Below are 18250 nucleotides of genomic sequence, written 5' to 3' on the forward strand. Positions count from 1 at the left end.
AAACAAAGTGATTACTTAAATGCTGGCAAACAATGAAATATAACTTCTGATGCATCCAGTAAAATACATTGCATTATAAACGTTAGGTATAAACATATATTTATATTAAGTAATACGTTTTGAAAGACTTCATCAATAAGGGTGAATATGTTAAAATAACTGTGTGCTATAATCTTTTACTGTGGTTTTATATATGATACATCCTACTTTACTATGATTGAATTGCTTGTCATTTATCTTTCATGTAAATATTAATTGCTTATACAATAAGTAGACATCTATATTGCATTAAAATTGTCTAATCTACAATAGTACTATATCTGTTCAAAATAATATAAATATTGCTTATTCCTATTACAAATATTCTCTATATGATAATTCAATTTATGGAGCTCAGATGTTCTGGATTGTCAAGGTATGAGTGATAATCTGATGGATTTAGGTTTATCCATCAGATTAGGAATGATTTTCCTTCCATGGCTAGTGCAGATCTTAGTTTTGTTAACATTTATTAATTTAAATTTATTTCACAAAAACATTTTAGTATGCCTGACCAAAACATTACTTTATTGGTAAACACTCAAAGTATAAAACTGGCAATTTCCTTTAAAAGCTCAAACATATACTTTATAGTTATCAGAGGACAACATTTAATAGTCACAATAAAACAAAAATACATGGTCTAAATAACCTAAGATGGATTTAACTTTATTATCTTTAAATACCAATGGCTTAAACAATCCTAGCAAGAGAACAAATCTACTGAAATATTTAAAACTGAACAAAGCACAAATTGTCTTCCTTCAAGAAATTCATTTCAAAACAAATGACAATTACAAATGGAATCCTAAGGAATATATGATATTGACGCAATCCACTTATAAGACAAAGACAAAAGGGGTAATGGTTTTATGGAAAACAAATGTGATTAACCCAGAAATCATTTATAAGTATGAGGATAAAGAAGGCCTTATGGCATTAGTAATAGTTAAATATAATAACAGAATATGGACCTTAGCCAATCTGTACTGGTTCCCAGGCATTGGAACAGGAACTGTTAAAAAAACACTTGGATTTAATTTCTAATAATTATAAAGGCAACTTAATATTAGGATGAGATTTTAACTGTATATCTGAGATTTCTGAAACTACAAATAAAAGACCGCTGTGTACATCTGCTGTATCAAACGCTTTAAACAAGTGGGTAGAAACATTTCATCTTGTAGATTCTTTCAAATTTAAAGAAGATAAATCTTTGTTGTTTTCTCATCAAGATCACAGATTAGGTACCCAAACTAGAACAGATAAAATATTTGCTGCCCTTGACTTACACTCTAAAATCATTAATTTCTCAATCATTGGCTGCCCCTTTTCAGACCACAATTCATTGCTACTAAAAACTTCAAAATGAGTACAAACCATTAATCTTTTAACTCCAGAATTCCAGCATATATAACTAAAATTAAAGAGTTCATACCCTGGTTATTATCTGAATTACAGTTCTTCTCAGATATTAGTTTCACCACAGACATAAATAAAATAATGATATGGGAGTCATTAAAAGCTTATATATATGGTAAAACCTTAACCTGATATAAAAAAAATCAGAGAATGGGATTCTGAATTATTAGATCTACAATCATACGTTCATAGGTTCATAGGTAGGTACTAGGCTATCAGCCCAAGGGCCTACGTAAGCCTAGCCAACAAGGTTTCCTGGCTTACGCCACCCAAGAAAGTTATTTTCCTGTGTCACTGTCGAGCAGAGACACAGAAGTGATCCCCAGGGTGTATTTCCTATTTCCCATCCACTCATCAAGATTTTTCTTGAAGAGTGCTAATGAAGAATTTTGCTTGACATAGATGAATAGCCTGTTCCAGAGTATGGGAAGTCTCTGGGACAGGAATCTATCCCTCCAGCATGTCCTGTTTATTGTGGTGACAAGGTTTAGGTCCCTAGAGCATGTAGCTCGGAGGGATTGGGATTTCTTTAGGTGTAGCATGTCCAACAGCTCTGGGTTTGACATAGCTATATATGTTAGGCAGAGATCACCTTGAGTAGGTGATATGCTATGGAGTAAAGCTGGAGTTTTTTGAGGTGATCAGTGTAGGGCATTTGTTTGAGGCCAGTAATCCTCTTTGTGAGGTACTTATGTGGCCTTTCCAGATGCTGCAGATGTCTTGTGAGGTACATTCCAAAAGGGGCATTGTACTCTATAATGGGTCTAATGAGTGTTGAGTAGAGGGGAACAATGACCTCTTTTTTCCTGGATGAGAACCCTTTTATGATGAGGTGTGCCACGTAGAAGGGCTTCCTGACTACTGTGGCGATGTGACTATCAAAGGAGAGACTACATTCCACCTGGGTCCCAAGGTCTCTTATCACACATTCGGTGTTAAGTAGATTGCTGCCTATGTGATAGCTCATGGGTACAGAGTTTTTACCAAAGGAGATGACACTGCACTTTTTGGCACTGAGCTTGAGGCCATGGCTCTGACACCAGGCATCTGTCGCAGCGAGGCCCTTCTGTAGGATGTCCACATCATTTGGGGACTTGACTATGGCTCCTAGTTTGCAGTCATCTGTGAACTTTGTTAGCCAGAGGCCTTCTGTGTTAGCCTGTACTTCAGAGAAGTAGATACCAAACAGGAGAGGTCCCAGGATGGAACCCTGTGGTACTCTACTTGTCACTGCTTTGAGGTCAGATTTGGAGTCTGCACCTTTTACAGTGTGAGTTCTGTCAGTGAGTCAGCTGGCAACCCATCTTGTGACGTAGGGATTTATACCTAGTTTAGTGAGTTTAGCTATAATTCCAGAATGGGGAATCCACATTTTTGTCAGTAAAAGCTGAAAAAAATCAAAATCATTTTGAGATGAAAAAGAAAGTAGAAGTATTAAACAATAAATACAATGAAATTCTAACACATAAAACTAGTTTAGCTTTAGAAAAATTAAAAATTAATACCTTGGCCACTTCTCCCAAATATCTACATAATTTATTCACAAGAATCAAAATACAATCAAAAGCTAATAACATTAAAAGTATCTTCCATGAAAAGAAAGGGAAAAATGTCTTGGATATAGGTGACATTCTTAATGCCCAAAGAAATCACTACATGGAACATTTCCAAAAAATATATATACATATCGATCAATTAAATCTAGATGAAAAATGCTCTAATATAAAAAAAATACCAGAAAAATTAAAAATGGATCTGCAAGCACCAATATCCTACAAAGAAATTACAGATACAAATAAAAGAGGGTAAAAATAATAAAGCTTCAGATATAGATGGCATAATTATGGACATATATAAACTTTTTCCTTCAAAGATACTATCCCTTTTCCATAAAACTCTATTAGAAATTCAGTCACAAGCTTTAATACCACCCTCTTGAAGATATTCCTTAATAACACCAATCCTAAAGGAAAACAAATCCCCAAACCTCTGTACCTCATATCGACCTATATCATTATTAAATAATGACTATAAGATATTTATGACAATATTACCTAACAGAATGAAAATACCACTATCCAAAACAATAAATAATGATCAAACTGGATTTATATATCATAGACACACACATGACAATATTAAAAGGATAATTTCTCTTATAGATTATGTTAATAAAGAAAATAAAGAAACACTCATAATTGGCTTAGATATAGAGAAATCCTTTAATTCCCTAAATTGGGACTATTTATTCAAAATCCTAATGCTATTTGAATTTCTTGCATCCTTTGTTCATCTCCTAAAGAATATATATACAAATAATTTAACATATGTCAAGTTAGGTCCTTCTACCTCTAAATCTATACCTATAACAAAAGGTACTAAACAAGGATGTCCCATGTCACCGGTTATATTTGCTCTGGCTATTTAAATATTGGCAGATTCTAATACAGTTTTATGGAAGAGGGATAGTATCTTTGAAGGAAAAAGTTTATATATTTCCATAATTATCGTTGATCGACAATATACAATAATTGATCAGACACTCTAATAATGGATTGGACATACTTATAAAGTAACTGTATACATTAAGATCTGTTATAGTGTCAGGCTAATGTAAATAGTGTACATAGTTATTTAAGATGTTATGTATAAATACTATGGAATTCAAATGTATTTGAAAAATAAAAAAAAAAATTTGAGAGAAAAAAAAAGAAAATTCAGCTGTTCTCAGTCTCTTATTGTCTACTTAGAGGTGATCTCTGCTTGACTTACAAAGCCATATCCGACCCAGCCCTACTTGAAATGCTACACCTAAAGAAATCCCAATCCCCCCACGCCACACTCTCCAGAGATCACAACCTCATTACCACAATTAACATAACATGCTGGAGGGACAGGTTCATCTCCCAAAGACTGCCCATACTCTGAAATAAGCTTCCCATTCATGTCGAGCAGAGCACTTCACAGTCTCTCTTCAACATTTGAGAAGGCCAACCCATTTAGCTTCTGCTCCTCCTTTCCCCTTTCCACTTTATAAAAAAAAAAAAAAAATGTTCTAAGCTTGTTTCCTGCCTTTCCTATAAGTTGTCTAGTCCAGATACAGATTTGCTGTATCCAGGACTGTTTGTAAGCTTCTGAGCCCCCAAGCCTTTCTGTGTTTGAGGGAAGCCTTCTAGCTTAATTTTGTTTCTTAGAACTAGCCAGTTTTCCAGTTTCAGCGCTCAAATCTGTTTCTTTGAGCTCAGCACTTGTTCAGAACTCATTGTAAGCACTAAATAAGCTACAAATTACTACAGCACCCAACTTTCCTCACTTGTCTAGAGGAAAACAATTTTTAGTACTTAATAAATAAGCACCTATGCAGGCATGTCTAAGGGTCAGCTCCAGGTGTTTTCTCCTGTCTACCTGATGAATCTGGGCATCTTGGGGCAATGCAGCAATTGCCTCATATACACAGACAACCCTCTCCTCCTACCACCCAACACTACAACCTGTGAGAGATGCACTTATATAACCAAACTGGAAGCAAAGAAGCTCTCTTCACCCAAGACTGGACTAGACAGTCAAGAGGAGAAGGTAAACACTTGCACCACACCACACTCATCACATAGTCCCTCAAAACTACACCACCAAAACACACACATAGAAACACAAAACACGCACCTACATTCGTGGAGGCTCTCAAAAAAAAATCTATCCAAGCAACAGGGACCTGCAAAGCAGAAACGCAAGCAACCTCCTCCCCCCAACACAACCCAAATGACACATAGCCCACAAACTCAGTGTGCCACTCAACCACAGTCCATAAGGCATAACAACGTACCTAGCACTCTAGTCATAGGTGACTCTATAGTCAGGCACACTGATGTTCCATTCACCAGGCTAAACAAGGAGAAAGTCACTGTCAGCTAGCTGCCTGTCAGATGCCAGGATCTGCCATGTAATGCATGCACTCAGGTCACTCCACAGCAAGTACAAATATGACTCTGTCATTGTCCATGTTGGTGTGAATGACCTGAAACGTACCTCCCTGGATTACATGAAAAGAGACATGGAGGAGTTTTCTGATCTTGTAGCCCAGGCAGGTATGACCCTAGCCCTGAGTAGCATCCTGCCATCACCCAGAATGATACCACAGTACAAGGACAAAATGATTGACTTCAACAATTGGCTAAGTTTCTGGTGTCATTCTAAGGGGATCCAGTATCTGTCTGCCTGTGATGACATGATCGACAAACCACGATGCTTTGCCAGAGATGGCCTGCACCTGTCGCCCTTGGGATTCCGGATACTGGCTAAGGCTCTTGCCACCCCTATAGTGCCTTTTTTAGGTAAGATTCAAATGACAACTTCACCACCATAACAGGTACAAGCAAGCAAAATCTGAGGGTAATGCTACTCAGTGCTAGACGTCTAAACCTCAAAATGCACTCACTCGAGGCACTCCTTAAAATGGAAAACATCGACATCTGTGCAGTGACAGAGACCTGGTTCAAGGCTCCAGAGAGCACCACTGCATTACCAGGCTATAATTCATACCACACCTTTCGGCCACCTAACCTGGACCAAAGCACTTAAGGCGGAGGCATGTCCATATTCATTAAGGATATCCACACCTCCAGGCTAGTTGCCCAGCATAATGCATCTGAGATTATCCAAGTACAACTAACTCTGGGCAAGACCACAATGCAAATTGTAGCTTGCTACAGAACCCCCACCATGCCCCAGGATTCCCACTCCTCATTTCTTGATACACTGGAAAATATTAGGGTACAACCTAACACCCTAATAATGGGTGATTTCAACTACCCCACCTTTAACCGGGAAAACTACTCATGTACCAACTCTTGTGCTCAACATTTTCTGGAATTCATAAATTCCAATGCCATGGATCAACTTATCCACACCCCCACCAGGACCAGCAAAATCCTAGACCTGGTCATTACCAACATGGGCAACCGGTGTTCCACACCAGAGGTCAATTCCTCGTTGGTCAGATCCGACCACAAGCAAATCACCCACATCCCAGCCCCACCCCCCATTAGGGAAACCACCGTAAAAATTTTCTCCAAAGCCAACTTCACGCTTCTCAAGACAGAAGTGGCAAACTTCACGACACCCGTGCTGACGGACAATAGAGATATGACTGCTGAATCCTATACAACTGCACATTATAAGCACTTACACGAGTGCATGGATCATGCAATCCCTAACAGCACCAAGATGCTATCCTCCAAAAAAAGGAAGCCAATCTGGTGGTCCCCTGCTATAAACAAACTCTACAACAGAAGAAAGAAACTGTTGCAAAAAAGAGTAAAATCCCATGATTGGAGGAACTCCATGGTCAGCCTCAGTAAAAGCTGAGATCCCTCATAAAATCCTCCAAAGCTAGTTACGAAAACAAAATCGCCACTGATTCTAAAGACAACCACAAAGCATTCTATAGCTATGTCAAGAATCTCAATGGCAACATTCAGATCTGCTCTGAGTTACAGCACAATGGCACTACATATACAGAACCAACTGATATTGCCAACATCCTGGAAGATAGGTTCAGTGCTAACTTTACCCCTCTCTCATCCCCTATAGGGCCCATCTCTATACTGGAAGAATGCAAAGTACCTGTAATCACGGCTGCACAGGTAAAAAACACACTCTTCAAAGCCAAGAACACAGCATCCATGGAACCTGACAACATCCCAGGCTGTGTTCTACATGAACTACAGAACGAACTGGCACTCCACCTAAGTACCATGTTCAATCATAGCCTCACCACAGGCTTTGTGCCCACTGAATGGCTCACAGCAACGGTTATCCCACTCCACAAAGGGGGAGCCACCATGGACCCCAGGAACTACCACCCCATTAGCCTGACGAGCCTGGTCTGCAAGGCTATGGAGCATATCATCATGGAACTTATAAACAATGACATTGGTAATCTCCACTCTCTGGACCCTACCCAGTACGGGTTTGTAAAAGGCAGATCATGTCTCCTAAACCTGATAGATTTCTTTGAAGTGGCCACCAAAGCTGCAGATGAGGGTAAGGTGGTATACACAGCCTATCTAGATCTTGCCAAGGCTATCAACACCATCTCCTACTCTGGAATTATAGGCAAACTCACTAAACTAGGTATAAATCCCTATGTCACAAGATGGGTTGCCAACTTTCTTACTGACTGAACCCACATTGTGAAAGTAGCAGACTCTAAATCCAACTTCAGACCAGTGACAAGTGGAGTACCACAGGGTTCATTTCTAGGTCCTCTCCTGTTTGGTATCTACTTCTCTGAAGTACAGGCTAACGCAGAAGGTCTTTGGCTAACAAAGTTTGCAGATGACTTCAAACTAGGAGCCATAATCAAATCTCCTAACAATGTGGATATCCTACAAAAGGGCCTCACTGAGACAGATGCCTGGTGTCAAAGCCATGGCCTCAAGCTCAATGCCAAAAAGTGCATTGTCATCCCTTTTGGTAAAAACTCTGTACCCATGAACTACCACATAGGTGGTAGTCTACTTAACACTGAAAGTGTGATAAGATACCTTGGGACACAGGTGGACTGTAGTCTCTCCTTTGAATCACATTGCCACAGTAGTCAGGAAATCCTTCTAGGTGGCACACCTCATCACAAAAGGCTTCTCGTCCAGGAAAAAAGAGGTCATTGTTCCCCTCTACTCATCACTCATTAGACCCATTATAGAGTACAATGCCCCTTTTGGTATGTACCTCACAAGACATCTACAACTGGAAAGGCCACAGAAATACCTCACAAAGAGGATTAACGGCCTCAAACAGATGCCCTATGCAGACCGTCTCAAAAAACTCCAGCTTTACTCTGTCACATATCACCTACTCAGAGGTGATCTCTGCCTAACATACAAAGCTATGTCAAAGCCAGAGCTGTTGGACATGTTCCACTTAAAGAAATCCCAATCCCTCTGAGCTACATGCTCTAGGGACCTAAACCTTGTCACCACAATAAACAGAACATGCTGGAGAGATAGATTCCTGTCTCAGGGACTTCCCATACTCTGGAACAAACTACCTATCTATATTAAACAAACCTCCTCATTAGCACTCTTCAAGAAAAATCTTGATGATTGGATGGGAGATAGGAAATTCACCCCGGGGATCACTTCTGTGGCTCTGCTTGACAGGGGCACAGGAAAATAATTTTCTTGGGTGGCAAAAGCCAGGGTACCATTTGGCTAAGCTTATATAGGCCCTAGGGCCAATAGCCTACTACCTATCTATGAACCTATGAACCTATGAACAGAAATCTTGATGAGTGGCTGGGTAACAGAAAGTTCACTCCAGGGATCATTCCAGTTGCCCTATTGGACAGGGGCACTGTGAACTAACATCAGGTGGCACGGTGCCTGGGCAACCTTTTTAGGCTAGGCTTGTAAAGGCTCCAGGGCCATTAGCCTAGTACACCCCTATGAACCTAGATATATATATATATATATATATATATATATATATATATATATATATATATATATATATATATATATACACACACACACACACACACACACACACACACACACACACACACACACACACACACAGATAGATACACATCACAGTATATAGATATATACTGTTGAGTGCTCTGTCCGTGTATTTTTACAGTTTCACAGTCTATCACAATACTAGTATGTATGTATGTACTGTTCAGGGGATGTATGGGAGTAGACTGTTACAGCTTCACAGTCTGTCATACTATTAGTACATTAGTGCTGTTCAGGAATGGCATGTTGAGTGTATTATTATTACATTTTCATACTCTATCACAGTACTAGTATACATAAGCAGTTCAGGAGTGGTACGGGAGTGTACTGTCACAATTTCACAGCCTGTCAAAGTACTAGTATATACTGTTCAGGAGTGGTATGGTAGTGTATTATTACAGTTTTACAGTCTATCACAGTACAAATATATATGTAGTGTTCAAGAGTGGTATATGGGTGTACTGTTACAATTTCATAGTCTATCATCACACTAGTATATATATGTACTGTTCAGGAGTGCTATGTGAGTGCCTTGTTACAGTTTCACAGGGAATCACACTAGTATATATGTACTTTTTAGGAGTGGTATGGTAGAGTACTGTTACAGTACAGATATATCCTTAGAGTTCAGGAGAGGTACGTGAGTGTATGTTTACAGTTTTACAGTCTGATACATTACTACTATATATGTACTGTTGGAGGGGTAAGGGAATGTATTGTTACAGTTTCAGTCTGTCACAGTACTAGTATATATGTACATGTTCAGGAGTGGTATGGGAGTATATTGTTACCGTTTCACAGTCTATCGTACTAGTTCTAGTATACATGTATTATTTAGGAGTGGTATGGGAGTATATTGTTACAGTTTCACAGCCTATCACAGTACTACTACATAGGTACTGTTCAGCAGTGCTACAGGAGTATATCATTACAGTTTCACAGTCTGTCACAATACTAGTATATATGTATTGTTCAGGCATGGTTGGTTAGTGTACTGTTACAGTTTCACAGTCTTTCACAGTCATAAAGGAACTACACTTTCATTACGTAACAGCAGCCTTCAATATAACATAGAAACATAAAAACATGACATTTAAGGTGCAATTTTAACAACTTCTTCAATTTAAATCAATTAAAAAATATGTATGTTTGTTACTTAAAAAGCTTCCTGTTCTTTAGTATAGGTTTAAGTGGCACCCTATCATTGAGTCCTTTTTCTGTGTCTGCCCTCAGCCTTATTATGCACCTGGTCTTTGATATCTCCTTGTTATTAATAATATCCCCTCCCCTTTCATTATGTGTGATAATCTCCATGACTAAAAACCTAAAAGTATGATTAACACCATATATTGAGACATGTTTGGCCAAGGCATTTGTATTCCTAATGCTCTGTAAATGTTCCTTGATTCTAAATTGGATTTTCCTATTGGTCTTTCCAACATAAAAAGGCGTACATGCATTGCAGACAGCCAAACAGACCACATTTTCCAAGTTACAATTCGCCACAACATTAAACCTACATGTATTCCCATAATATGACTATACAAAACAACTAGCGGTGTCTACAAAATTACAAAAATTACATTTCTTACAGGGAAGGTTACCATACTTCTTATCTATATTTTTATCTATCTGGCCTTTATTAGGGTAACATAGCATCCTCTTAAGGTATTTCTCATTTTTAAATAGAAAACTGGGTTCATCCCCCATGATATTACTAATATCTAAATCAACTGTTAAAATATTCCAAGGTTTTCTTACGATGTCGGTAATAATTCTTCCATTACTAGAAAAATAAGCTGGAAAGCGTACTTATATTATGGGAATACAATCACTACCTTAAATCTCAACCTCAAAACTAAGTGCAACCCACTATATTCTTATCTAATTCACAAGTTATTACAAAGTGGCGACATACATCCAAACCCCAGACCAAATACACAAACAAACTCCAAAAACCTAAGCCTATTCAGCATCAACCTAAGAAGTATATGCAATAAAATAACCTCCTTATATGCTTGGATAGAACACAATAAACCAGAACTAGTCCTGACAGAAACCTGGCTAAACCCCAACATAAAAGATACTGAAATTAAACCTCCTAACTTTGCAATATAAGACTAGACAGACCAAAAAAGAAAGGTGGAGGAATAGCCCTCCTTTATCCCTCCATACTCAATATAACTCTATACCTCCACAATATACCCAAATTCCAAAATGCTGAATTACTAATAACCTTCCTAAAACTCAACAACTCTAAAAAAATCTGTATCATCACAGTCTACATCCCTGCAGGAAACAATATACCAGTCCTGGAAGATATACTATCCTGGACTACTGAAAACACGGTAGAAACAGTTATTCTAGGTGACATAAACATAAACTGGCAAACAATCACTGCAAACTCCCCCACCGCAAGTATTAAACTATATGGTTTTAAAAAACTTATCACAGACTCAACTAGATTCAACAGACTTCACTAGCCACTCTACCTTAGACTGGATTCTTGTATCTCACCCCTCCAATTTCTCCTCCTCAGGTACCCTCTCAGTCTCACTAAGTGATAATCTCCCAGCTATTGCCATCAGAGACAACACCCACCCTCCTAGCAAACACGCTGTAAAATCAGTCAGAAATCCTACTAGACTTCAACAAACCCTCAACAACATAATAACTAGCATTAACTGGTCACCAATAAAAATCTTATCCCTCAATGATGCCGTACAGTATTTCAATACAGCCTTCCTGAAAAACCCCATGGTTAACCACCAATTGCCTAGATCTCATGAAACAAAGAGACGTAGTTTGGGAAAAATGGAAAAAGAACAGAACCCAGCAAAATCTCCAAGCCTTTAAAACAATATACAACAAAGTTACTAAAATTAGTGGATAAATGTAAGGAAACCTACTTCTCAAACCTCCAGGTACAAAACAAATACAACCCCAAAAAATTCTGGCACTCTATAACTACACTTCTTAATCCAGGAACTAACAAGGATCACTCCCTTTCACCCAATACCCCCATCACAAATATCAGAAGAATTCAACAAATACTTCATAAAATCCATATCAGGCCTACTCACCTCCAAAACTAACTCAGCACACCCCAACCCACACTTACACTCAAACCTAAATAACTCAACTCTTCCTACTACTGATCAAGCCCATAACTACATCAACAACCAACAAAATAACCCCAACAATATTTTCTCCTTTCAGCCTATACCCACCTCTACAATTAGAAAGCCACTGCTCAAACTAAAACCTGGCTTCACATCAGCTGACAACCTCTCACCCCAATACCTAAAACTCACAGTTGACTCAGTTGCAGATCCAATACGTATCCTAATTAACAGATCACTTTCAAAAGGTACAGTCCCAACAATATGGAAAATGTCACATATAACACTAATCCATAAAGGAGGACACTCCACAGAAATATCTAATTTCTGTCAAATATCCATTCTATCCCCATTATCCAAAATCATAGAAAGGTGTAGTCACCAACAACGAATGAAATATCTACTCCAAAACAACATCCTCACTCAAACTCAGCATGGCTTTAGGCCTGACCATAGTACATCCACTGCACTACTATCCTTCACAAACACAGTTAACCAGGGCAGGGATAAAGGACACCTAGTATCAGCAGTATTCCTGGACCTATCAAAAGCCTACAACACAGTATCACACACTTTACTGGTAGACACACTGTCCAAAATAGGAAGCTCCACAACCACGCTTCAGTGGTTACAAAGCTACCTACATGATTAGAGGCAAGCTGTGAAATGGTCCAACCAACTCTCACCCTTCCTACAAAGCCCTACAAGAGTCTCCCAAGGGTCCATCCTAGGACTCCTACTTTTCAATATATTCACCAATAATCTACACACCCTCTTTCCCAGGAACATTAATTCAATACACAGAAGACTCAACTTTAATCTACAAGAACTGCAAATCAAAACTCAGCAATCATTCACAGCAATTGAATCATGGCTCACAAAGTCCCAACTCTTTCTAAATCCCAAAAAAACTACAATTATAGTCTTTCACCCCAAAAATACCAACCTAGATCCAGACCAATTTAATATTCTCACAGCTGACAAAACAATCTTAGAAACTGTACAAGATACCAAACTCCTCGGTGTTATTATAGATAACAAACTCAACTTTGACCTTCATATTCAACAAAATATCAAGAGGACACATATAAAACTAGAACTCCTCTACAGAAACAGACAATTTATTACCACTTCCTCCAAGGCCACAGTGGCCAAAACCTTCCTGCTCCTGTCACTATTCTATGGATCCTGTATACTAACCAATCTACAAAATTCCTCCAAGACCAAATTAGAAAAATGCTAAAACAAAGTAGCAACATTTGCAAAAAGCTCCAATTACCGTGCACATCACTGCATACCACTAAAAGAAATAAACTGGCTGGAACTATCAAACCACCTTACTTATATATATCTAACCACAATCCACAAATTATTCAACAGGTCCACAGCTTGCTCCGCCCTAGTTAACCTAGTCCAACATTATAAACCAAACAGAACACTCAGATCAGAAGATAAAAACTTTCTTCATACCTACAAACCTTTCAGAAACCAAGGAAAATTACTTTACTCATAATCTATCTCCAAGTTATGGAATACCCTCCCACCCAATATTATACTGACTCCTAGCACACCTCACTTCAAAGCCTCCCTAAAAGAACACTTAAACAAATCATGGCTATGTACATGCCTCACTCCAGTCTAATCTACTTTTCTATCCTTAAACCTCCTCTTATTTCATTAACCCCCCCCCCCCAAAACAAATCCACTAACTATCATATCAAACTTTACAAAACCAAGCACCACTCTATCTCCAGCAACTTACATGTCTACCAGGGGACTAATACTCTGACTCTTCCCACTCCAATCTGATCATGACACTGAAACATACCCTAAGGAAATACTATTTACCCGAGAAGCTTATCACAGCTTGTGCAAACATGTAAACTGTAAATATTATACTGTTACTACACAACCTTAGTGAACTGGTCATAATGCAAACATTACTCTTCCATATAGGTAATATATTGTAATGGTATATGGTAATGTGTACTAAAGTAAAAAATATGGAGTTGTTTAATATGCTAAACTAAGTTTTTATATGGAGCTTTTCTCCCTGTGCCTCCTCTGAAAATCGGTTATGTGACCCAGTCGGACTATCCCGGTAAACAAATGTCAAATAAATAAAACTGCTACAATTTTACAGTCTGTCACAGTACAAATATATATGTACTGTTCCAGAGAGGTGTATGAGTGTACTGTCACAATTTCACAGTGGATCACAGTACTACTATATATGTATTGTTCAGGAGAGGTATGGCAGTGTATTGTTGCAGTTTCAGTCTGTCACAGTACTAGTATATATGTATTGTTCAGTAGTGCTATAGGAGTGTAATGTTACAGTTTCTCAATCTATCACAGTACTAGTATATTAGTGCTGCTCAGGAGTGGTACGTGAGTGTATTATTCCAGTTTCACAGTCCGAGTACCTGTATATATGTACTATTCAGGAGGGGTATGGGAGTGTAGTGTTACAGTTTCAGTCTATCACAGTACTAGCACGTATGTACTGTTCAGGAGTAGTACGTGAGTGTATTGTTACAGTTTCACTATCCGTAACATTTCTAGTACAAATGTACTGTTCAGAGTGGTACGTGATTGTACTGTCTCAGTTTTACACTACATCATACTACTACTAATGTCTACTGTTCAGGATGGGTATGGGAGTGTACTGTTACAGTTTCACAATCTATCACAGTACTAGTATGTATGTACTGTTCAGCAGTGCTATGGGAGTATGTATGTATGTGTGTGTGTACATATATATATATATATATATATATATATATATATATATATATATATATATATATATATATATATATATATATACACACACACACACACACACACACACACACACACATACACACAAAATATATATATATATATATATATATATATATATATATATATATATATATATACAGCACAGGAGTGCTATGGAAGTGTATTGTTACAATTTCCTAGTCTATCACAGTACTAGTTTATATGTACTGTTCAGGAAGGGTATGGGAGTGAACTGTTCTAGTTTCACAATCTATCACAGTACTACCATATATGTACTATCTAAGAGGGGTATGGGAGTTTATTGTTGCACTTTCACAGTCTATCAGAATACTAGTATATATGTACTGTTCAGGAAGAGTATGGCAGTGAATTATTACAGTTTCACAGTCTCTCATAGTACTAGTTCATATGTACTGTTCAGAGTGCTATGTGAGTGTACTGTCATAGTTTCACAGTCTGTCACAGTACTACTATATATTTACTGTTCAGGAGTGGTATATGAGTCTATTGTTCAGTTTAACAGTCTATCACAGTACAAGTATATGTGTACTGTTTAGGAGAGCGGTGCAAGTGTATTGTTCTATTTCACAGTCTATCACCATACTAGTATATATCTACTGTTCAGGAGTGGTATGGTAGTGTATTGTTGTAGTTTCACAGTCTGTCACAGTACTAGTATATGCGTGCTGTTCAGGAGTGGTACATGAGTGTATTGTTTCAGTTTCACAATCTAGCATATCATTAGTATACCTATACAGTTCAGGAGTGCTGTGGGAGTGTATTGTTACACTTTCACAGTCTATCACAGTACGAATATATACTTAGTGCTCAAGAGTGGTACGTGAGTGTATTGTTGCAGTTTCACAGTCTGTCACAGTACTAGTATATATGTACTCTTCAGGAGTGGTATGGGAGTGTATTGTTGCAGTTTCACTGACTATCACAGTACTAGTATATAAGTACTGCTCAGGAGTGCTATGTGAGTGTATTGTTACAGTTTCACAGTCTATCACAATTCTAGTATGTATGTATTGTTTAGGAGGGGTACAGGGGTGTAGTGTTAAAGTTTCACAGTGTGTCACAGTACTACTATATAAGTATTACTCAGGAGTGCTACATGATGAATTGTTACAGTTTCACAGTCTATCACAGTTCTAGTATATATATGTAGTGTTCAGGAGTGCAATGTGTGTGTATCGTGATAGTTTTGCAATCCTGCACATTCCTTGCATGTATTAGCCATTAGTGACTTTATGTTACACATTGTTTTCCAGTGTTCACAGTTCAGTACTGTACACACATTCTCATGTAGCTCACACTATTTCAAATGACAGCTGTATGTGTATCCAGGTAAGACCACAGTGCATAGAACTCTACCTACCTGTGATAGTCAAGGCATACCTGTAAAGTAAGGATTCTGCAACTTTACTCATCTCTTACTCTAGCAGTAAGTTCATATCCCTCTTTGACTTTTTTTGCATTTCTGTGGAGATTACATGGGTTGGACTGATGTTTGTGAATGTTTATGTCCTGTAAGCCCCCTTCATCAGGTAACACATTTATTCAGCATTGCATAACCCCATTGGACAGGAGGAGAATGAACCTATGACCTGTTACTGACACTCAAACAGAGTAGCATTAAATGGCACCAGGAGGCCCTACACCTCCATAAAGACATCACTCAGACTGCAGTTATGTGCTATTAGACAAGGGTGCTTCTTTGTGACATCAAAGTATAATAAAACCCATTGCTGGATTTTTACCAGTCATCAGTCCCACAGCAGTGTCCATCGTAATATGCTCAAATGGCACCTCTGTAACACGCATTGGAATCAAAGGATTTTTGAAGCCTAGGTGACGGTCTGTTTTCTGACATCCAGTACAGAAGTTCGTAGTTTCTTTCATTATTCGTGGTCAGAAATGACATTGCTCAGATCTTTGATTTAATCTTGTTCATTCCTGGGTGTATCCACACACATAACTATGTGCTAATTTCATCACTAAAATTATGAAACATTAGGGCATCTGAAGCACATTATATCCTCTCTGCTTTTGCTTACTCTGTACAATAAATCATTTTGTAATTCAAAGTACAGGCAGAAAGTGGGAATGTTTTGTTTAACTTCTTCCCCTACAATCCTACTTATATTGTCTCTTGGTCTGATTAATATGCCATCTTCCCACTGTGCCTTTTAAAATGTACCTAGCCTACCTGGAGGTCAGCCAGCTCTGGAGTTTCTTCAGGGTCAGTGTGGCATGATGTAGAAGGCACTGCCTGCTCTCCAACCAATATAGTCACTGGGGTCTCATTATCTAATTCAAAAGGCAGCGCATACCACAGTCTTTAGTGCATTTGCTATCTCTACCGTATTTAAATTTTCTACATCATTTTACAAACATAACATAACAATGAAATGTAATATAATATAACATATCTCTTCTTTATTTAATTTTTCAAGTTCGTTTTACAAATATAACATGGCCATACCACCTGACTCTAGTACTCGCTGCAGATCTCTAACATCAATTAAAACATTGCACTTAATTAACTTTGCTGTAACACAATAATAAAAGGATGCAAAAAATCATCAAATTCCATCACTAGTAGCAGGCTTTTTCCTGGTTTTAGCTTTCATAGATATAACTACTGCTACTGCAAAATCTAGCCATGTGACTGGGTTCTCCCACATTTAATATTTGTTCCAAAATTTGACACATACATTTTCTCAGCTCTAGGCTGCTCAGTTTTGAATATAGTTTCATTGCATTATAATTTCTCCAGTTCTACCAGTAAAATAACATTTTCAGCATCCTCTTTCTGGATGGGGAGAATGCAGGTATGACAGCTGTGTTGACTGTCATGTCTGCATTCACCTGTCCACCCTACAGGCGGAGCTCTTCCAGAGGACATCCTCATGTCCATGCTACTTCACCTATATATATATATATATATATATATATATATATATATATATATATATATATATATATATATATATATATATATATATCATTATTGGTATTACAGGCAGAAAGCCTGCCTGTAATAACAGGTCTGACATACAGACAGATTTGCTGTGCACAAGGACTTTGGCCTACAGCATGGCCATTGTGCCTGGATTTATTCCTTTCATGATGAGGGATGGGCATGTACAGTCATTAACCCATTAGGGAATTTAGTCTGTAAGTTTTAACAAAACACAAAAGCAAGCCATCTCTTGAGGAATCCCAGACATGCCCTCTTTTGGAATCTGTCCAATACTTTCTGTGATTATATAAGGGCTGATAAAAGTTTAATAAATTATTATTATTAATATGGTAAATGAGTATGCTGACATCACCAACAAGAGAGATACAATA

At 38.0% G+C, this 18250-nt stretch overlaps 1 protein-coding gene across 2 annotated transcripts in view; it reads right to left on the minus strand.

The window, feature by feature from the left end:
• The window catches only part of SUSD1 (sushi domain containing 1), a 1084671-nt gene that overhangs the window by 463428 nt on the left and 602993 nt on the right, over positions 1 to 18250 (minus strand). The gene's annotated exons all lie outside the window — the stretch shown is intronic.

Source organism: Protopterus annectens, chromosome 2.part0, assembly GCF_019279795.1.
Source record: "Protopterus annectens isolate FY-2018-M chromosome 2.part0, PAN1.0, whole genome shotgun sequence".
Taxonomy (NCBI): Eukaryota; Metazoa; Chordata; order Ceratodontiformes; family Protopteridae; genus Protopterus; species Protopterus annectens.